We start from the raw sequence: 24,579 nt of genomic DNA on the forward strand, positions 1-24,579 counted from the left end.
ACAAACAAAGCACTGACCATTTGCTGGCCCAGGCACAGGATACTTATACCTGCAGCAATGCAGGTATTGGCTGGGCAATTATGCAGATTTCCAGGCAGTGGATTGGAGGAACTGAAACATGTGATTGAATCCAACATGGCTGCGCCCATGTTAGAACTTGGAGGGAAAACTGGTTTAGGAAACCATGTGGAAACATAACTGCAACGGTGGCGCCGGCCGCAGAGGACAGGAGACGCCAGACTGAGAAATGTATGCTGATACTCGTGGATGACAACGGAGGCCGCGGCAGGCATGGAACACCACACTGACAACCTGCACCTATAACACAGGAGCGGCGGCGCCGCTGTGACAGCATCTCAGCGTGACAGGAGGGATGTGCAGTATGTGGACACAGATGAGATCCGGCCTTGGAACGCTGAGCGAGCCTCAGGAGACATCTGAAAGGCAGGTAATGGCGTCCAGATACCCGGATCGTGACAAAGAGAATACAAAGGAATACAAAGGAGAATATTACAGTAGTGGGAGATGATAAGGAAAAACTGAATTCTAGAGATATTAAGAGGGTGTTAAAAGCAGGACTGAGAGATGTCCTGAATGTGGGTAGAGGAGAAAGTAGAATCAAGGATGACACAGAGCAGTGGACATGGGGACACAAGAGAGTGATGATGATATCAACAGAAAGAGAGTGGGAGGTTAAGTTCTATCTTAGCCTTATTAAGTTTCTGAAAGCACTGAGTCATCCAGAATGTATTGTGAGACAGGATAGAGGAAAAAAGGTCAGAAGAGGAGAAGTAGATTTCTATATCATCAATGTAAAGATTGTAAAGGAGGGGCATGCATTCTGTATATTGAGATTCATAATGTAAAGCATCTTCGTTGCGTTAGTGGTGGCTCCAGGATTGGTGACATCTGGTGCAGCCAAGAAACCCTCTGCGCACTCTGAAGATGTATGTGACTGAAATTGAGGTGTGTTTTCACATAAAGGGGTGTGGCTTTGCATAAAAGAGGTTGTGGCCTCACTGGACCCCCAATTACCTCACTTTGGAGGCATGTGGGCTGCTCCAGAGACTCTTCCGGCGCAGACTGTTTTTCTCAGTGACAGGAGCCGAGTGCTGCACATTAATGTCACAATGCAGCACCCAGCTCCTGACACAGCAGAGGAGTCAGCATTTAAAAGGGTGAAAGCCAGGAGCGGCCCACAGTCCCGCACCCACCTTGTGATGTCACTGAGTTACGTTTATATGGCATACACTTTTAAAATGGTCTAAGCTACATTTTAACTTTGCAGGTATATTGTCAACATTATGAATGTCGAACAAACATTTGTATCCCATAGGAGGTTGCAGGAGCTGATGATATTTCCAAGAAAGGAAGTGTAGAGCGAGAAGATAAGGTTACCAAAGACAGAGCTTTGCAGTACACTAACAGACAGTCAAAATAAGAGGAAGATGGAGCTAGAGATAGAAACTGAAGAATTGATTTGGAGAGGTGGAGAACCAAGAGAGGGCAAAATTGTATTATATAGGCCAATATAATGAAGTGTGTGCGATGGAGAAGGGTTCCGGTATGAATGGTCGACCATGTTATGGTCGACAGTCATTAGGTCGACCACTATTGGTCGACATTGACATGGACGACAAAGACACATGTCGACACGTGAAAATGGTCGACACATGAAAAGTTCGACATGAGTTTTGTAACTTTTTTTTATGTCATTTTTTGCGTAAAGTGACCGGGAACCCCAATTAGTGCACCACGTCCCCTCGCATGGCTCGCTTCGCTCGCCATGCTTCGGGCATGGTGCCTTCGCTCCGCTACCGCTTTGCTCAGCACACATTACCGTTCCAATCGTATTCCACGTGGATCGTTACGTATGGAAAAGTTCCCCAAAAGAAAAAAAAGTTAAAAAACTCATGTCGACCTTTTCATGTGTCGACCTTTCATGTGTCGACCATGTGTCCATGTCGACCATGTCAATGTCGGCCAATAGTGGTCGACCTAATGACTGTCGACCATAACATGGTCGACCATCTGAACGGATACCATGGAGAAGAAGGTGATCGACAGTATCAAAGACAGCTCAGGAAGGATGAGGAGAGAGTAGTGACCTTTATATTAGATGGTGGAAAGGTCATTGGTTAAGTTTCAGTGGAATGGAGGGGACCGAAAGCAGATTAAAGGGGTGGGTAGATGGAAATTTAGCAATGCACAAGTATACAGTACATCCTCTCAAGGAACTTGGAGTCAAAGGCGGTAGTTTAAGAGAAACTCAGAACTCCGAAAATTTCTTACGGCTAGGTGAGACAATTGAATGAAGTAAGAGTGGACTAAACAAGAGGAGAGGGACCAGTTGAAAAGATGATTGAGGTGGGAGCAAGCAGTAGGAGAGAGGAAACAGCAAAAGTTAGAGAGAATTGGTTCAAGGATACAGGAGAGGAGGAGAGATGACAACAAGAATATGAGGACTTTGTCCCTGGTGGTGGGGGAGAAGGTTGAATGGATGGGCAGGCCAGAGTGGAGGGAAACAGGAGTGGAGTAGCCAGTCTATAAAGTGGGAAAAGGGCTCATGGAGATGATATATGACAGTGACATAAAGGTGTATACGGTGAAAGAGGCGGATATAGTAGACCTCAAATGAGGAAAACAAGAGGGATGGCTCTGGTGAAAGAACATGGAAGGTGCAGCAAGAATAAAGAGGGACTTCCTTGCCATCACTTGGTCGATCACCAGGATGAGGGGTGTGGGAGAGTGATAATTCCCTGAGGAGAGAACAGAAGGGGAAGTTGAATCAAACTGGGAGAGCCACGTTTCAGTGATGGCAAGAATGTTTAAGAGCTGGAGATGCTGTAAAGCAGTCATCACAAATGAATACCAGTTTGTTACAAAGTGACCTAGCATTCCAGAGAATACAGAAGAAATGGAAGTAGTGATGATGTAGAATTGGAGGAAGTGAAGGTGTAGAATCAGACTCAGCTTTATTGGCCAGGTATACTTGCGTATACTAGGAATTTGATTTCGGTTTACAGTGCAGCAGCCAGGGGGAAACACGTAGACAAGAGGGGGGATGGGGAGGGGGAATATATGCAGTGTACAGCTCAAGTAAAAGTACACAGTGTTCGTTGCAATCAGAAGTATTGGAGTAGAGCGACTGGACAGTCAACCCGGTGAAAGGGGGTGAGTTTGAAGATAGAATAGAAGGACGGGACAGTGCATGGAAGGGATGAGAGGTGGGCCATGAGGAGGTACAGTATAGTTCTGATAGTGGGGTGCAAAGAAGAAAGAGAATAATGAGGTGGCAGAGAGAGAAAGAGAGGCATACTGTACATAGGGGATTCATTTGGGGAAAGAAACGAAATAAGTGGTGTGATAAATATGTGGTGAATGCAGGAGACGAGAGACTGGGAGACGAGTGCGGTAAGGGTGAAGAACAGGATGAAAATAAGGGCAGGAACTACAGTACAAACAAGCTTCAATTACCATATCTTTTTTAAAATGTCAACATTTTCCTCAGAAATAAAAAATCTATTGTTTATAAATGAAATCTCATCAATGCAGATGACCAATACTCACCTGAATCAGTAATACTGACCATTACCACATAGATAAAAAAAGAAATAGATATAAAATAATAAAAACAAACATTTTGGGGGTGATTCAGACCTGATCGCTGTTGTGTGTTTTTGCACACCTGGGGGTCAGCAATAGACTGCGCATGCGTATGCATCGCAATGCACACGTGCATCAGCAAACAACAGGCATCGCCAGTCAGCAAAAGGCTGATGCAAAAATTCTAATGGCACATCCATTCACATGCTGATTCACAGGAAGAAGCCGTTTGTGGGTGGTAACTGACCGTTTTCTGTGATTGTCATGGAAAACACAGGACTGCCCAAGTGATTTCAGAGAGGGTATGTGACGTCAGCTGCGGACCCATCAGTCTGTTCTGATTGCACTGTAGGATTAAGTCCTGGGCTGCGCACAGACTGCACACACTGGTAAAAACCATTCACTGGTGAGTGTGGTGCTTACAGATTTGCAGCTGTCCTCTGACTGAGGAACTTTTTAGCAGCTTGGCGTACACATGCGATCACACACTTGCACGGCGAATATACACTCCCCTTGGGCAGTGACTATCTGATCGCAGGATAACAATTTTAGCAACCCAGCGATCAGGTCTGAATCACCCCCTTTATCCATAGAATAAAAATCTTTCATTCAAAGATTCAGGGCCTAATTCAGACCTGATCGCAGCAGCTAAATCTTTCTCTAATGGGCAAAATCATGTGCAGAGCAGGTGTGGCAGATATAACATGTGCAGAGAGAGTTAGATTTGGGTGGGTTATTTTGTTTCTGTGCAGGGTAAACACTGACTGCTTCATTTTTGCACTGCAATTTAGGTTTCAGATTGAGCACACCCCACCCAAATGTAAAAATTCTCTGCACATGTTATATCTGCCCCACATGCACTGCACATGGGTGGTCATTCCGATTTGATCGCACGTAGCAACTTTTTGCTGCTCATGCGATCAACTAGACGCTGTCTATGGGGGAGTGTATTTTAGCATAGCAGGGCTGTGATCGCTTGTGCAGCCCTGCTATGCTAAAAAACTTTCCTGCAAAACAAGACCAGGGTCAGACCTACTTACCCTGTGCGATGGATCCAGCGATGAAGGTCCCGGGATTGACATCAGACATCCACCCTCCAAACGCCTGGACACGCCTGCGTTCGGATCTCCACACTCGGAAAACGGTGAGTAGATGCCCCAGCACGCTTACCCGCCGTCAATCTTCTTGCAATCGCCGCTGCGATCACTTTCAGTGCTGGCGGCGTCACCAGGCAATGACGCATGTGCGAATTGCGAGCGTCGCGCAGCCACAGTCCCAACCCATTTGCACCGCAGCGAAGATCCGCTGAGTGCGAACGCGTCGGAATGACCTCCATAGTTTTGCCCATTTTGCTGCTGCGATCAGGTCTGAATTAGGCCCTAAAGCATTGATTTATTATTATTTTTTCTGTTAATATAATGGAGCAAGGATTGCGATGTACCTGTACGGCTGCGAGCCTGCAAAACAGGCAAGATCCACCCAATCTTTATGCCAGTGCCGGTTACCACCTGTGATTCCATTGCTATCGCTGGCTGAACCTCCTAGATGTATTGTGTGAAGCTCTGTCAATGATCAAAGAACTTACTGGCCTCATGTAATAAACATACCTAAAAGTCTCCAAGTTTCTATATATTGGAGTTTACTATGCACTCTGAATATTCATCCTCTGCATTTCAGTTCTACATTGAATGTTGAGAAATCACCATATGTATAGGAGATACCACTCTCGGGTTCAAGAGATAATACTCCATTCTAACCCGCAGTTTCAATTTTACCATCAATAATTAGAATGCAGAGGAAGAATGTTCTATAAATACTTCTGTTGATAGTGTAGAGCATAACTGTGCAGACTCCATGTTGTTCCTCCAGGAAGGCTGCATTCCCTGAACCAAGATGGTCACCAACCTTAGAAGAGTGCATGCACAGTGCCACCTTGTCACTGTGTTATAGTGCAACAGTGGGAGACAGTAGTCTTTCACTTAGCTTCAGTGAGATTTGTGATTACCTGCAAGATATTGCTTTCCAAAATGTTGTTCCAGCATCTCAGTATGCTACCCACATCCACATACCCTCATCAGCTGGTGAGCATTTTGAGACCCTGCTTCGCTCAAGCTACGCTCTATAACCAGAGTGTGTATAACAGTGAGTACGGCTGTACACTGTATAACATCAATAAACCATTCCACTGGTTAAGTAACTGGGCTGTTGGTAGACTGTACACACATATTTCCAATACCTTCAACTGTATTGATCACATGAATAATGCTATTAATATTCATGTAATATTTAGAGATGAGCGGGTTCGGTTCCTCGGAATCCGAACCCGCCCGAACTTCATGATTTTTTACACGGATCCGAGCGACTCGGATCTTACCGCCTTGCTCGGTTAACCCGAGCGCGCCCGAACGTCATCATGACGCTGTCGGATTCTCGCGAGGCTCGGATTCTATCGCGAGACTCGGATTCTATATAAGGAGCCGCGCGTCTCCGCCATTTTACACGTGCATTGAGATTGATAGTGAGAGGACGTGGCTGGCGTCCTCTCCGTTTAGAGAAGAAATAGATAGGAGAGTGAGAGTGAGACAGTGACACTTCATTTACTGGAGCTTAGGAGGAGTACTCAGACAGAGAGTGCAGAATTTTGCTGATAGTATTAGTTAGTTATACTAGTGACAGAGTGAGACAGTGACACTTCATTTACTGGAGCTTAGGAGGAGTACTCAGACAGAGAGTGCAGAATTTTGCTGATAGTATTAGTTAGTTATACTAGTGACAGACCAGTGACCACCAGTGCAGTTTTATATTATTTAATATAATCCGTTCTCTGCCTGAAAAAACGATACACAGTGACTCAGTCACATACCATATCTGTGCTCAGCCCAGTGTGCTGCATCATCTATGTATAATATCTGACTGTGCTCACACAGCTTAATTGTGGGGGAGACTGGGGAGCAGTTAGGTTATAGCAGGAGCCAGGAGTACATATTAAAATTAAACAGTGCACACTTTTTTTCTGCAGGAGTGCCACTGCCAGTGTGACTGACCAGTGACCTGACCACCAGTATAGTATACTATATTGTATTGTGATTGACTGTCTGCCTGTAAAAGTTAAACACACGTCGTGTGACTTGTGTGGTGTTTTTTTATTCTATAAAATAAAAAACTCATTCTGCTGACAGACAGTGTCCAGCAGGTCCGTCATTATATAATATATACCTGTCCGGCTGCAGTAGTGATATATATATTTTTTATATCATTATTTATCATCCAGTCGCAGCAGACACAGTACGGTAGTTCACGGCTGTAGCTACCTCTGTGTCGGCACTCGGCAGTCCATCCATAATTGTATACCACCTACCCGTGGTTTTTTTTTTCTTTCTTCTTTATACATACTACATCTCATTATCATCCAGTCTATATTAGCAGCAGACACAGTACAGTACGGTAGTCCACGGCTGTAGCTACCTCTGTGTCGGCACTCGGCAGTCCGTCCATAATTGTATACCACCTACCCGTGGTTTTTTTTTTCTTTCTTCTTTATACATAATACATCTCATTATCATCCAGTCTATATTAGCAGCAGACACAGTACAGTACGGTAGTCCACGGCTGTAGCTACCTCTGTGTCGGCACTCGGCAGTCCATCCATAATTGTATACCACCTACCCGTGGTTTTTTTTTCCTTTCTTCTTTATACATACTACATCTCATTATCATCCAGTCTATATTAGCAGCAGACACAGTACAGTACGGTAGTCCACGGCTGTAGCTACCTCTGTGTCGGCACTCGGCAGTCCGTCCATAATTGTATACCACCTACCCGTGGTTTTTTTTTTCTTTCTTCTTTATACATACTACATCTCATTATCATCCAGTCTATATTAGCAGCAGACACAGTACAGTACGGTAGTCCACGGCTGTAGCTACCTCTGTGTCGGCACTCGGCAGTCCATCCATAATTGTATACCACCTACCTGTGTTTTTTTTTTTCTTTCTTCTTTATACATACTACATCTCATTATCATCCAGTCTATATTATCAGCAGACACAGTACAGTACGGTAGTCCACGGCTGTAGCTACCTCTGTGTCGGCACTCGGCAGTCCGTCCATAATTGTATACCACCTACCCGTGGTTTTTTTTTTCTTTCTTCTTTATACATACTACATCTCATTATCAACCAGTCTATATTAGCAGCAGACACAGTACGGTAGTCCACGGCTGTAGCTACCTCTGTGTCGGCACTCGGCAGTCCGTCCATAATTGTATACCACCTACCCGTGGTTTTTTTTTTCTTTCTTCTTTATACATACTACATCTCATTATCATCCCGTCTATATTAGCAGCAGACACAGTACAGTACGGTAGTCCACGGCTGTAGCTACCTCTGTGTCGGCACTCGGCAGTCCGTCCATAATTGTATACCACCTACCCGTGGTTTTTTTTTTCTTTCTTCTTTATACATACTACATCTCATTATCATCCAGTCTATATTAGCAGCAGACACAGTACAGTACGGTAGTCCACGGCTGTAGCTACCTCTGTGTCGGCACTCGGCAGTCCATCCATAATTGTATACCACCTACCCGTGGTTTTTTTTTTCTTTCTTCTTTATACATACTACATCTCATTATCATCCAGTCTATATTAGCAGCAGACACAGTACAGTACGGTAGTCCACGGCTGTAGCTACCTCTGTGTCGGCACTCGGCAGTCCATCCATAATTGTATACTAGTATCCATCCATCTCCATTGTTTACCTGAGGTGCCTTTTAGTTGTGCCTATTAAAATATGGAGAACAAAAATGTTGAGGTTCCAAAATTAGGGAAAGATCAAGATCCACTTCCACCTCGTGCTGAAGCTGCTGCCACAAGTCATGGCCGAGACGATGAAATGCCAGCAACGTCGTCTGCCAAGGCCGATGCCCAATGGCATAGTACAGAGCATGTCAAATCCAAAACACCAAATATCAGTAAAAAAAGGACTCCAAAACCTAAAATAAAATTGTCGGAGGAGAAGCGTAAACTTGCCAATATGCCATTTACCACACGGAGTGGCAAGGAACGGCTGAGGCCCTGGCCTATGTTCATGGCTACTGGTTCAGCTTCACATGAGGATGGAGGCACTCAGCCTCTCGCTAGAAAAATGAAAAGACTCAAGCTGGCAAAAGCAGTAGCACCGCAAAGAACTGTGCGTTCTTCGAAATCCCAAATCCACAAGGAGAGTCCAATTGTGTCGGTTGCGATGCCTGACCTCCCCAACACTGGACGTGAAGAGCATGCGCCTTCCACCATTTGCACGCCCCCTGCAAGTGCTGGAAGGAGCACCCGCAGTCCTGTTCCTGATAGTCAGATTGAAGATGTCAGTGTTGAAGTACACCAGGATGAGGAGGATATGGGTGTTGCTGGCGCTGGGGAGGAAATTGACCAGGAGGATTCTGATGGTGAGGTGGTTTGTTTAAGTCAGGCACCCGGGGAGACACCTGTTGTCCGTGGGAGGAATATGGCCGTTGACATGCCTGGTGAAAATACCAAAAAAATCAGCTCTTCGGTGTGGAAGTATTTCACCAGAAATGCGGACAACATTTGTCAAGCCGTGTGTTCCCTTTGTCAAGCTGTAATAAGTAGGGGTAAGGACGTTAACCACCTCGGAACATCCTCCCTTATACGTCACCTGCAGCGCATTCATAATAAGTCAGTGACAAGTTCAAAAACTTTGGCCGACAGCGGAAGCAGTCCACTGACCAGTAAATCCCTTCCTCTTGTAACCAAGCTCACGCAAACCACCCCACCAACTCCCTCAGTGTCAATTTCCTCCTTCCCCAGGAATGCCAATAGTCCTGCAGGCCATGTCACTGGCAATTCTGACGAGTCCTCTCCTGCCTGGGATTCCTCCGATGCATCCTTGCGTGTAACGCCTACTGCTGCTGGCGCTGCTGTTGTTGCTGCTGGGAGTCGATGGTCATCCCAGAGGGGAAGTCGTAAGCCCACTTGTACTACTTCCAGTAAGCAATTGACTGTCCAACAGTCCTTTGCGAGGAAGATGAAATATCACAGCAGTCATCCTGCTGCAAAGCGGATAACTGAGGCCTTGACAACTATGTTGGTGTTAGACGTGCGTCCGGTATCCGCCGTTAGTTCACAGGGAACTAGACAATTTATTGAGGCAGTGTGCCCCCGTTACCAAATACCATCTAGGTTCCACTTCTCTAGGCAGGCGATACCGAGAATGTACACGGACGTCAGAAAAAGACTCACCAGTGTCCTAAAAAATGCAGTTGTACCCAATGTCCACTTAACCACGGACATGTGGACAAGTGGAGCAGGGCAGGGTCAGGACTATATGACTGTGACAGCCCACTGGGTAGATGTATGGACTCCCGCCGCAAGAACAGCAGCGGCGGCACCAGTAGCAGCATCTCGCAAATGCCAACTCTTTCCTAGGCAGGCTACGCTTTGTATCACCGCTTTCCAGAATACGCACACAGCTGAAAACCTCTTACGGCAACTGAGGAAGATCATCGCGGAATGGCTTACCCCAATTGGACTCTCCTGTGGATTTGTGGCATCGGACAACGCCAGCAATATTGTGTGTGCATTAAATATGGGCAAATTCCAGCACGTCCCATGTTTTGCACATACCTTGAATTTGGTGGTGCAGAATTTTTTAAAAAACGACAGGGGCGTGCAAGAGATGCTGTCGGTGGCCAGAAGAATTGCGGGACACTTTCGGCGTACAGGCACCACGTACAGAAGACTGGAGCACCACCAAAAACTACTGAACCTGCCCTGCCATCATCTGAAGCAAGAAGTGGTAACGAGGTGGAATTCAACCCTCTATATGCTTCAGAGGTTGGAGGAGCAGCAAAAGGCCATTCAAGCCTATACAATTTAGCACGATATAGGAGGTGGAATGCACCTGTCTCAAGCGCAGTGGAGAATGATTTCAACGTTGTGCAAGGTTCTGATGCCCTTTGAACTTGCCACACGTGAAGTCAGTTCAGACACTGCCAGCCTGAGTCAGGTCATTCCCCTCATCAGGCTTTTGCAGAAGAAGCTGGAGACATTGAAGGAGGAGCTAACACGGAGCGATTCCGCTAGGCATGTGGGACTTGTGGATGGAGCCCTTAATTCGCTTAACAAGGATTCACGGGTGGTCAATCTGTTGAAATCAGAGCACTACATTTTGGCCACCGTGCTCGATCCTAGATTTAAAGCCTACCTTGGATCTCTCTTTCCGGCAGACACAAGTCTGCTGGGGTTGAAAGACCTGCTGGTGAGAAAATTGTCAAGTCAAGCGGAACGCGACCTGTCAACAACATCTCCTCCTTCACATTCTCCCGCAACTGGGGGTGCGAGGAAAAGGCTCAGAATTCCGAGCCCACCCGCTGGCGGTGATGCAGGGCAGTCTGGAGCGACTGCTGATGCTGACATCTGGTCCGGACTGAAGGACCTGACAACGATTACGGACATGTCGTCTACTGTCACTGCATATGATTCTCTCACCATTGAAAGAATGGTGGAGGATTATATGAGTGACCGCATCCAAGTAGGCACGTCACACAGTCCGTACTTATACTGGCAGGAAAAAGAGGCAATTTGGAGGCCCTTGCACAAACTGGCTTTATTCTACCTAAGTTGCCCTCCCACAAGTGTGTACTCCGAAAGAGTGTTTAGTGCCGCCGCTCACCTTGTCAGCAATCGGCGTACGAGGTTACATCCAGAAAATGTGGAGAAGATGATGTTCATTAAAATGAATTATAATCAATTCCTCCGCGGAGACATTGACCAGCAGCAATTGCCTCCACAAAGTACACAGGGAGCTGAGATGGTGGATTCCAGTGGGGACGAATTGATAATCTGTGAGGAGGGGGATGTACACGGTGATATATCGGAGGATGATGATGAGGTGGACATCTTGCCTCTGTAGAGCCAGTTTGTGCAAGGAGAGATTTATTGCTTCTTTTTTGGGGGGGGTCCAAACCAACCCGTCATATCAGTCACAGTCGTGTGGCAGACCCTGTCACTGAAATGCTGGGTTGGTAAAAGTGTGCATGTCCTGTTTATACAACATAAGGGTGGGTGGGAGGGCCCAAGGACAATTCCATCTTGCACCTCTTTTTTCTTTTATTTTTCTTTGCGTCATGTGCTGTTTGGGGAGGGTTTTTTGGAAGGGCCATCCTGCGTGACACTGCAGTGCCACTCCTAGATGGGCCCGGTGTTTGTGTCGGCCACTAGGGTCGCTTATCTTACTCACACAGTCAGCTACCTCATTGCGCCTCTTTTTTTCTTTGCGTCATGTGCTGTTTGGGGAGGGTTTTTTGGAAGGGACATCCTGCGTGACACTGCAGTGCCACTCCTAGATGGGCCCGGTGTTTGTGTCGGCCACTAGGGTCGCTTATCTTACTCACACAGTCAGCTACCTCATTGCGCCTCTTTTTTTCTTTGCGTCATGTGCTGTTTGGGGAGGGTTTTTTGGAAGGGCCATCCTGCGTGACACTGCAGTGCCACTCCTAGATGGGCCCGGTGTTTGTGTCGGCCACTAGGGTCGCTTATCTTACTCACACAGTCAGCTACCTCATTGCGCCTCTTTTTTTCTTTGCGTCATGTGCTGTTTGGGGAGGGTTTTTTGGAAGGGACATCCTGCGTGACACTGCAGTGCCACTCCTAGATGGGCCCGGTGTTTGTGTCGGCCACTAGGGTCGCTTATCTTACTCACACAGTCAGCTACCTCATTGCGCCTCTTTTTTTCTTTGCGTCATGTGCTGTTTGGGGAGGGTTTTTTGGAAGGGCCATCCTGCGTGACACTGCAGTGCCACTCCTAGATGGGCCCGGTGTTTGTGTCGGCCACTAGGGTCGCTTATCTTACTCACACAGTCAGCTACCTCATTGCGCCTCTTTTTTTCTTTGCGTCATGTGCTGTTTGGGGAGGGTTTTTTGGAAGGGACATCCTGCGTGACACTGCAGTGCCACTCCTAGATGGGCCCGGTGTTTGTGTCGGCCACTAGGGTCGCTTATCTTACTCACACAGTCAGCTACCTCATTGCGCCTCTTTTTTTCTTTGCGTCATGTGCTGTTTGGGGAGGGTTTTTTGGAAGGGACATCCTGCGTGACACTGCAGTGCCACTCCTAGATGGGCCCGGTGTTTGTGTCGGCCACTAGGGTCGCTTATCTTACTCACACAGTCAGCTACCTCATTGCGCCTCTTTTTTTCTTTGCGTCATGTGCTGTTTGGGGAGGGTTTTTTGGAAGGGACATCCTGCGTGACACTGCAGTGCCACTCCTAGATGGGCCCGGTGTTTGTGTCGGCCACTAGCGTCGCTTATCTTCCTCACACAGTCAGCTACCTCATTGCGCCTCTTTTTTTCTTTGCGTCATGTGCTGTTTGGGGAGGGTTTTTTGGAAGGGACATCCTGCGTGACACTGCAGTGCCACTCCTAGATGGGCCCGGTGTTTGTGTCGGCCACTAGGGTCGCTTATCTTACTCACACAGTCAGCTACCTCATTGCGCCTCTTTTTTTCTTTGCGTCATGTGCTGTTTGGGGAGGGTTTTTTGGAAGCTCCATCCTGCGTGACACTGCAGTGCCACTCCTAGATGGGCCCGGTGTTTGTGTCGGCCACTAGGGTCGCTTATCTTACTCACACAGTCAGCTACCTCATTGCGCCTCTTTTTTTCTTTGCGTCATGTGCTGTTTGGGGAGGGTTTTTTGGAAGGGACATCCTGCGTGACACTGCAGTGCCACTCCTAGATGGGCCCGGTGTTTGTGTCGGCCACTAGGGTCGCTTATCTTACTCACACAGTCAGCTACCTCATTGCGCCTCTTTTTTTCTTTGCGTCATGTGCTGTTTGGGGAGGGTTTTTTGGAAGGGCCATCCTGCGTGACACTGCAGTGCCACTCCTAGATGGGCCCAGTGTTTGTGTCGGCCACTAGGGTCGCTTATCTTACTCACACAGTCAGCTACCTCATTGCGCCTCTTTTTTTCTTTGCGTCATGTGCTGTTTGGGGAGGGTTTTTTGGAAGGGACATCCTGCGTGACACTGCAGTGCCACTCCTAGATGGGCCCGGTGTTTGTGTCGGCCACTAGGGTCGCTTATCTTACTCACACAGCGACCTCGGTGCAAATTTTAGGACTAAAAATAATATTGTGAGGTGTGAGGTATTCAGAATAGACTGAAAATGAGTGGAAATTATGGTTTTTGAGGTTAATAATACTTTGGGATCAAAATGACCCCCAAATTCTATGATTTAAGCTGTTTTTTAGGGTTTTTTGAAAAAAACACCCGAATCCAAAACACACCCGAATCCGACAAAAAAAATTCGGTGAGGTTTTGCCAAAACGCGGTCGAACCCAAAACACGGCCGCGGAACCGAACCCAAAACCAAAACACAAAACCCAAAAAATTTCCGGCGCTCATCTCTAGTAATATTAAGTGTATGTTGGTGCTGTTTTCAGAGATGTTGGCTCCTATTCATAGATAATATATAAAAAAAATGCTAGAAAATTACTACTAGTACTTTAATACTGTCAATGTGTAGAATATGTTCTCTGTGCCTGCAAATACACATTTTGGAGCAACATATTTTTCTTATTTTTTCCTTTAAGCACAAAGCACACAGATGGATCCGTAACATTATACAATGCATCCTGTTCACTATCTATTGATCTCCATTTGATTTTATGTAGTCCAGTCTACGAATTAATCCCAACACAGCTAGAAGTGTAATTACAAAACAATGCATTACTGCAGATACTGATGGGGTGTTTTGTACAGGACTGGAGAAGCTGTATAAGTGGAGCCGTCTCTGAATCATCTAGTTATCAAGGGACTTAACAGAAATTGAAATTCAGATAGTTTGTCTTTCGACTCCTGTGCTTGCAGAGTTCTACACAAGAGGAGCACAGATTAAAGAAACAAGTTAATATTCTTGACTGCTCTTTGCTTTTTTTTTTTTTTAATACAGTTAATCCTCAATGCTAAAAGTTGGTAGAAGTGAAAATGCAGTTGACGCTGCCTGTACTTTATGATAACTTGCAGTAGATCTTTAAGGCGCAAGTCCTAATGGGGTGTGGTATGGAGGGTCGACCACACTTAGGTCGACAGTGTCTAGGTCGACCACTATTGGTCAACAGTAACTAGGTCGACAGGGATTCTAGGTCAACAGGGTTTCTAGGTCGACATGTTCTAGGTCGAGAGTTCAAAAGGTCGACATTAGTTTTTTCTTTTTTCTTGGTGTTGTTTTCTCCATACAGTAACCGGGAACCCCAATTAGTGCATCGTGTCCCCTCGCATGGCTTGCTTCGCTCGCCATGGTTCGGGCACCTTGCTACCGCTGCGCTCAGCACAGGTTGCTATTCCCAATCGTAGTCCACGTGGATCGTAAAGTCTGAAAAAGTCTGAAAAATGAAAAATAATTGTGAAAAACTCATGTCGACCTTTTGACCTATCTACCTAGAACATGTCGACCTAGAGACCCTGTCGAGCTAGAAACCCTGTCGATCTAGTCAGAGGCGTCACCAGGTGTGGTGACACCCGGTGCGCACCCCTGATGTACTGCCGCGATCGCGGCAAAAAGGGGCCGTGGCCTTACAGCTAGGGGGCGTGGCTTTGCGGGGATACCGGGATCGTCACTCTGGGGGCGTGCCCAGCATCTCCGGAGATGCTGGGCTTCCCCCAGAGACGGTCTCTGTGTGCTGTCGGCTCCTCTGCTATGACAGGAGCCGGGTGCTGTAGCGGAATTTCACACTGCAGCACCTGGCTCCTGTCACTGCGGAGGAGCTGACATTTGGTGTCACACCCGGGTGCGGGCCGCACCCCCCGCACCCGCCTTGTGACGCCACTGGATCTAGTTACTGTCGACCAGTAGTGGTCGACCTAGACACTGTCGGCCTAAGTCTCCGACCTAGAGACCGGATACCGTCCTAATGATTGAAGAGTCTAAGATACAGTATATCTTTGGTTGGTATTTATTAAAGATTTTTCATACAGAAACACAGAAAAATGGTTCCCATCTCACATACTGTCCAGCTTATCAGTGTAGGCCATGTATAAATTCTAGTGACTTGTTTCACAATCAAACTGTCCGCCTCCTCAGACCGCTTCCGGCGGACAGAATCCTGACACACCCTGGTATAATTTTTACCCTACCCCAAATCCTAACCCTATCCCTCCCCTCCCATAGCCTAATCCTAACCCTCCCCCACCCCCGCACCTGAACCCTAATCTTTCCCTTTATGCCCAACCCTATCCCCACTACTTACCTCCGGGATATGTTGGGATTCTGGCATTTGGGATCCCGCTTTTGGTCTTCTGACTGTTGGGATCCAGACTGATAGGATTTTGCCTGCATCCCCACTACGCACCACAACGTGTGACCATGTTTCCAGTTCCACCAGCCCCGCCAGCTTACAACTTATGTTGGGACAGTATGACTGATATGAGGCGCAGTCTAATGGCCATGAGGAGAAGCAGTGGTTTTACTGCTCTGGCTTGGAGGGAAATTAGAATGAAATAGAGAACATTATGCACGTGAGAGGTCTTGTTACCTTACTTGCCACCAGGGCCGTTTCTTGGGGCAGGCGAGCAGTGCAACCGCACAGGGCGCCCGCCGCGGCACTAACTGTGGCTCCCTGCTTCCCCCTCCTATTTCTCCCCGAGTAACCCGCACGGGGGGGCGGAGTTTCACGGAATGACGCGGTTGCGTCGTTACGTCACGACACAACCCCGTCACTCTGAGAAACTCCCCCCCCAGCGGAGTACAGAGGGGGATCCGAGTTAGGAAGAGGGAAAGGCCGGCGCGAGGAGCGACTGGTAAGGCGGGCCGAAGAGCGGTAATCGCCTCTGTAAGTATTCTCTCTCTCTCTCTCTCTCTCTCTCAATGTGTAAAATGGGGACACCTGCCTTAATGTGTGAAATGGGGACTTTTGCCTGCCGTAGTGTGGGGATTTAATGTATCAAGGGCATTGCGGTGTGTGGCATAAAATGGTGCAGGGGGCATTACTGTGTGGGGCTTAATATGGTAGAATTTTTTTTCCTGTGGTGGTCATGATTTGTTGGAGCAGGGTCAAAAACTGGATTGTGAGGTAGTCTTTTCAGACGAGGCCATGCCCATTTAAATGAGGCCACACCCACTTATATGAGGCCACGCCCCCTTGCCGTGCGCGCACAAGTTTTTTTTTAATCTAGGTGTGTGTGTGGGGGGGGGCACATTTTTTATGTCATGGGGGGGCGCATTTTTAAATCTCGCACTGGGAGCCAAATTGGCTAGAAACAGCCCTGCTTGCCACCCTCCTATAATCTCTTTTATATGCATTCTATAGGCTTCTCTATTTAACCTCATGAAGGCTCGTCAGTAAGCTACTGCGGCATCTTCTAAGCAGAACAAATGCTGGGTAGTTTGCCCGCGTAAAGCGTCACTAGAGTTTATGCGTGACAAGCAGTAAATGAGATGGTAATCACTTTTCCGTGTATCTGTTTGAAAAATCTTTAATACATCCAAACCAAAGATATAACTAACGCTCATCAGTCATTAGGACCTGTGTCTTACAGATTTATAGTGAATGAACTATCCTGGAGAAGCTCCTCTCCACTTTGTGCAGCAAGCGCTAGTGATTGTTTGGACTGTTCCTCCAGTAAGTGGGAGCGAATCACTCTCTGACAGCTGTTGTCACAAATGAGAGTTCTGACATGCGTGACGGTAAATGTGTTTACTGCAACTCGCCTGCATTTCATAAAAATAACATTGACAATAGAATGTGAATGCAGACAAGCATATAATTAATATATTTCTGGTGGGTTATATACATTTCTCTCTGCCAATATCACTGATGTTCAGTTATCTCATGGTGCCCAACTGCCAGTCTAATCATATCAAAGAGCCCAATGTGTGCCAGGAAAACACACCCCACTGAATGAGCAGTGAGTTTCCTGTAGACAGGAATGTTTCTACCGGCGGGCGAGCTGTGCAATCACACGGGGCGCTCACAAATCTTGCTGGCTGCTGCCTGTGTGTCACTGTGACACACAGTCCTGTCTGTTGTGCCTGCCGCTGAGCCCGCCTCTCCCTCCCACCACTGGCCAAACTCCTCACGCTTGGCGGAGTTACTCGGAATGGCCGCCATCTCAGAGAACGGAGCCTCAGCCTATTCACCGCTGCTCTACAGCAGAGCAGCAAGTGATAGGCAGTCTCCTAAGTGCCCCCCCCCCCCCACACTGTGGGTCAATGCGGCCCGTCGGTGGGACGGCGGGACAGTCCCACAAAACTGGACTGTCCCACAAAAATCAGGACAGTTGGGAGGTATGTAACTGTAATTTTTCAAACACAGCCTGTAAAGTGACAGGAGTTGATTGGTTGATACCTTATCTCTCTCCAAGCTTGATAGATCTCCCCACATAATTTGCTGTTATACCATTCTTCTGTGCTTTCTGTAAAGCTGTAGAATTTCAGCTAAATTGCAGCTCCACATTCAATTTTTGTAATCTATAGATATACACATACAGTATAGTACAGTATATACATCTACTTATATATTGTATGGGGAGAAAATAACACGTTACATATGTCTAACTGGATTGCCTAGGCTGTCACTTACCCACTTCACCCACAAGATGGAAATGAACTTTGTTTTAACCCTGCAAGATGACTAGAGAAGGGATTTTCTTGGTATTACTGCAGCCCAGGCAGATTTCTACCCTCCCATGTCAGTCTTACAGTTCTATTAGTGTTCTGCGAAGGATAGGCTTTGACAAATCTGTCATTCTGCTATATTTACCATGCAGCGAGAAAAACACTTTCAGAATAGAATGTCTGTGTCAGATGACTTTGTTTGAAAGCAAAACAGACTGTATTGCTTTTTCACTTTCAAATCTAACTTTATCCAATTTAGCGGTTTCTAGGGAAGAGCAGTGGCAGGAGAATGTCCCTGAATCTGTAGCAAATGAATTCAGCATGAATTGAGTCTCAAGAGCGGTTCTCAATCTCATAAAGTTCAGAAGCTTTGAAATGCGTCCTCTTCCCAATATGTAATTAGCGGAATCATAGCAAAGGTTTTACGTAGTCTGCAGTTGGAGGTACCTGTGCTTTTATATTACAAATAGGCAGCTGACAAGTACACTTTTTGTGCAACAGCAGCAGTTTTTTTTCTTTTTTAAAAACCAATAAAAATAGTTTGTGTGCTTATTAGCATCATTTAGATAATTAATAATAAATATTTAGCAGAGCAGCAACATTACAGATTTCATGTGAGGTCACCCGTCACTCAATTATATTATTTTTCTTAAATGGATCGCCTAGCAGTCAGTGCTAGGTGATTGCTCTAAAAACCTTAATCTGTGCATACCCTGTTATTGTGGAAAATTAATCTGGTTCTAAGTTTTGAGGGTATATGTACTAACCATCACTTTTGTGAATTTGGTCAAACACAGGATTCTAAAAACCAACAGAGATTAGAACAACAGATAAACAATCAATACTTTTTCATGGATGACTATAGCAGCATCCAAATTTACTAACGGTTGGTTTGCAAAACAACCAATAACTGACCACAAATTGACAGCTTAACACTCTCAAATAAAAGACTACTAACTGTCAAAGAATAGACTACTAACTGTCAGGCATGTTTGAATTCTAAAACACATTATATTGGACAAAGCACTTATTAACAACTTTTTCACATGTACAGTAACTATATAATTCCTTTGTGCTTTGTTATTGCAAAACTAACAATAAAGTAATGCTACCTCACACAGGATAAGCGCTTGATGGATATCTACACTGGCAACTGTTTCAAATAAAAACTAGAATTGAAACGTTTATCAAAATAGACTTTACTCTGCCTGTTGAAACTTAAAGTGAAATATGCGCAACACTCCAAAGCAGCACAATAAGCAAAATATGTCATTAACTCACAAACACATGTACGAGAAAGATTAGTCACATTTGCGCTAAGAATTGTTCCAACACACAGATGCAGCCATGCTGATTGCACCAGCGACTGGTGGCCAGCCGCTTGCGCTCCCGAGTAAAGATGGACTTACATTATATTTAATTCTCGCATGCATATAATGGTTTCTTTCTCCTCCTTATAGTTAAAAGACGTCCTCTCAGATGCAAAGGTAGTTTAAAAAAATATTTTATTGAAAAATATAAAATGTATAATATAATCAAATATTTTTTTAATAAAATATTTTTTTAAACTACCTTTGCATCTAAGAGGACGTCTTTTAACCATAAGGAGGAGAAAGAAACCATTATATGCATGCGAGAATGAAATATAATGTAAGTCCATCTTTGATGTCTGAGGTTGATGTTGAAAAGAAACCATTACGTGAATGTGAGACTGAACTGATATGTAAGTGCAAGAGGCTAGTCACCATTTTTTTTATTTTACAGTGACTTGTTGGGAGAGGGTGCTCCTTTTGTTATTAAGCCAACTGCCTGCACTTGGGGAGCGCAAAGGGAGAAAAATCTATATATCTTTTGTATCCTGCACCAGCCACTATTCGAGGGCGCGAGTAGTTTGTGGTGACTAGTGTGTATGTTCTCGGACACTTGCAAATAGTTGCACCCGTGACCCATAGAAAATACATTATATGATCGCGGGTGCGTACATATGGTGGCAACAATGAGGGGGGCTACATCTGTATGATGTGTCACAACGTATGGATGCAATATTTCAAAACCAAATGGGTTTCCTTAAACAACAGCAATAAATGTATTGTTTTCCAATTATAGAATCCAATGCCATTTAAAATACAAATAGAAATAAGAGGAATAGTGTAATCCTGATATTGTATCACATGTTACACCAATGTGTAAATGAATGTGATTATAGATGAATCCCAGTAGGTTTTCAGAGAACACAGTAATAATGTAGTCCACAAGTCATCCAAATGAGAGTAAGATAGGACAGGATGCAGTCTCTTTGCCAGCGATCAGGATCCCGGCGTTCAGAATACCAATGCCGAGATCCCGTCAGCCGACAATGCCGCCAGCCGGAATCCCGGTGCACCATGGCCATTCTTACTTGAGTGGGAATAGATCCTGTGGCGAGCCCGCTGCCGGCATTCTGGTGCGTGTGATGCCGCTGTCGGGATATTGCAGCTGGCATACTATCCGCCGGTAATACATACCGAACCCAATAGGACACAATGAAAGAGGATGCTTACATAAATGCTTACATAAACATCACATCATAAAGGCTGCTTTAACAATTTTCCCACTTTGGGGACTGGTCTCATAGGGATGAAGCTTCACTCTGGAAAAAAAACATAATGGCCATAGTAGCATATAAAAATACACCAAAAAAGTATTTAATAAAATAAAAAGGTACTCAGCACAGAGGGGGTCATTCAGATCCGAACCCAGCTGCGCATCTGTACGCAGCAGCTACATTCGGGTGGTCTGCACTCTGGCTGCAGTGTGTGTGCGCAACCTTACACATTGCAAAGATGCAGCCGCAGTGTGATTGACAGCAGCAGGCGTTTGTGGGCATTGGGGGCGTGGCGCGCCAAACAGGGGCATTTCAGAAGCGTTTTTGGGGTAGCTGCGAGACGTCACACGCAGCCGTGTTTCTCAATAATACATATTGCCTTAAATTTATTTTTGTTTAGTTTGAACTATATTAGCCTACTTTTGAAAAATAGTTTCTGGAGACTGCTTAAGCAAGACCTACAGTAGGTACGTCAGAAGGATGCCTGTCTTACTCTATCCAAAAGGCATGCCGAGCTTCACTCATTGGTGCCTTTCAAGGGTTTTTCCAGCACCATCAGGTGGAACCTTTATAGCATGGGGAAGTTGTAGCTCCCAATCATAAAACACATGAACATGTAGCCCAAAATAGGGATACTCACTGTTCAGAATAAGGTTTACACTATTAATGGTGTTGCATAATTCTCAGGATAGTACACTTGTTATCTTTAGCCACCATTCTTCTTACATCAAGAGGTCTCTGCCCACCAGTCTGACCCAACTCCTCCATCATCTAGCACTCCCCACTTCACGGCTGCCTCCCCCAAAACACACACTTTCCGTGTTCCTGGCAGCACATTCCTCCCTCCACTCCTGTTAGACTAAGGTCTGTTCCATCTGCTTAGCATGAGAGTCGCTGGAGCGAGTGTATGCTGGAGACAAGAAACCTATAGCAAATTATTATACACAGTAGATTAACTTCTGCTCTGTCTGTTGTTACAATCTCCCATAAGTGTTTATTTATCAAAGTCTCTTTACCTTAAATTTCCACATCTGATAAATGTCATAATTCTACTAATCCATTGATAATTTAAGGTGTGAGCTGTCAAACAGTTTATTTTCTTTTTTTTCTTCCTTTGAAATACAGTATTGGTTGCTCACATACCACCTGCAGTTGTCACTGGAATATGGCTTGTATACTTGTGTTGTGTCCAGGCTCACATAACCTGATGCAAAATATGCTTCTCTGTTTAGGCTTAAACATGTAGGAAAGATTGTTGTATAAATATAATGTGACCAGAATATGCAAAACTTCATAACAGATTATTAAAACATGGAAGATTATTAAGAAGATAATGATATAACAGAGCCCACTAACACATCCATAGACAGACTACACAGGACACAGCACACCTACAATCCTTCCAGCATGGTTGTGGCCATACTCCAACAAACAGCTGGCTTATTATATATTTGGCAATGTGGGTAGCGTAGAGTGTTATTTTTTTATATGCAAATAGAATATCATACTTTTTACTGCTGAGGGTTTTTCCTGTATTTGCCTCTTTTCCAGGTTACCTATTTGCCTCTTTTCCAGGTTACCTCTTAGCACCTTGCGTAGATGTATGTGTTATTGTTTATTCAAACATTAAAGATTTATTTTCAAATTTAACTTGTTATCATTATTCTGAGCTGGAGTTAACATTACATTGCAGTGGTAAAGAGAGCAGTTTTATAGACGGTGTCAACACTAACACTGATTTATTAAATAAGCCAAATCACCATTTAATAAATCTTAGTGTCTCGGAACCCCAACAGTGCATGCTGAAGTGGAAATATCAATTAGGAAATGCGTATAAACAGCCATGACTTCATATTATATAGATCCCAAACTAGTGAATTAAATTGTGGTGAGGTCAATCTACAATCAAGAAATCATAAACAACTAGACAGTGCTGATCATCATCATCATCATCATCATAGTACACCGCCTCATTAATCCTCCAACACCCACAGAGAGGCCCCTAATGACAGGTGTACAGAAGCATGGGTTGGTTTGTGTCAAGGTCTACTTGAGTTGCAATTATGTGGACATGACCTTACTGTACATGCGCCAAACATGGTCCTCCTTTCCCACCCCTGTTCCTCATAGGGGAGATATTTATCAAAACCTGGTGAGAGATAAAGTGGAGAGAGATAAAGTACCATCCAATCAGCTCCTATAGTAATTTTACAGACTACTGTGTTTGAGAAATGTTCGTTGGAAGCTGATTGGTTGGTGCTTTTTGAAATCTATGTACTAAGCCTTGGAGAGAGATAAAGTGGACAGTGATTAAGTACCAACCAAATTCTTCATGTTTACAACTTTTGTAATGCTCATCAGATGCACTAAATAATCGCGTGCGTGCGTGTGTGTGTGTGTGTGTGTGTGTGTGTGTTTGTTTGTTTTGTGTTGTATGGGAAACAGGTCTTGTTCTAAATTTAGCTATCTAAATTGAGAAATACAGTTGTGACAAACCTTAGGAGAGTGAAAACTGATGTTTAAAATTAACCTAACTATTTTTAAGTAAACAAAAGCATTAAAAACCACACAACAAAATTCACCTTTTTCCCACAAATTCGTTCCAACATGTGAAACCGCTGCAGGGAGCTGTGAAAAGCAGCACACGGCAGTTAAACCAACTGCAAACCCATTAGCCAGAGAATGAGGGTGTTGGACCTTGGAGAATGACTTTATACAGGTTCACTGTATAATGACCACAGTAACTTTCTTTTAAATTTGAATTAATTTTTGAAAAATGTTAGGATCTGTATTAATACTCAGGGCAGAGACACAGTGGGGGAAATTTACTAAGCTCCCGATTTTGACCGAGATGCCGTTTTTTCATCAAAGTGTCATCTCGGTAATTTACTAAACACTAATCACGGCAGAGATGAGGGCATTCGTAATTTTTTGCAAGTCCAAGTAAAAAATTACGAATGAATACACCATCGGTCAAAACGCGGCTGTTTAAGTATGAATCTCGGTCATTTACTAAGAAGTGCAAAGCAAAAAACAAACAAACACTGCCGTGAAAAATTACAACTCGTAAAAAAGTGCTAAAAAAAACCAGACCTTTTTTTTTTTATTCGTGATTGGATAGGCATGCACGGATCCATGAGATCCGTGCATGTATATCAGTGGGAAGGGGTGGGAAAGTGCTTATTTTTTCAAAAAAAATTGCGTGGGGTCCCCCCTCCTAAGCATAACCAGCCTCGGGCTCTTTGTGCCGATCCTGGTTGCAGAAATATGGGAAAAAAAATGACAGGGGTTCCCCCATATTTAAGCAACCAGCATCGGGCTCTGCGCCTGGTCCTGGTCCCAAAAATACGGGGGACAAAAAGAGTAGGGGTCCCCCGTATTTTTAAAACCAGCACCGGGCTCCACTAGCTGGACAGATAATGCCACAGCCGGGGGTCACTTTTATATAGTGCCCTGCGGCCGTGGCATCAAAAATCCAACTAGTCACTCCTGGCCGGGGTACCCTGGGGGAGTGGGGACCCCTTCAATCAAGGGGTCCCCCCCCCAGCCACCCAAGGGCCAGGGGTGAAGCCCGAGGCTGTCCCCCCCCCATCCAATGGGCTGCGGATGGGGAGGCTGATAGCCTTTGTTGTAAAAGAAAAGATATTGTTTTTAGTAGCAGTACTACAAGGCCCAGCAAGCCTCCCCCGCATGCTGGTACTTGGAGAACCACAAGTACCAGCATGCAACGGGAAAACGGGCCCGCTGGTACCTGTAGTACTAC

The sequence above is a fragment of the Pseudophryne corroboree genome, chromosome 7 (assembly GCF_028390025.1).
Source record: "Pseudophryne corroboree isolate aPseCor3 chromosome 7, aPseCor3.hap2, whole genome shotgun sequence".
In the NCBI taxonomy this organism is placed as follows: Eukaryota; Metazoa; Chordata; class Amphibia; order Anura; family Myobatrachidae; genus Pseudophryne; species Pseudophryne corroboree.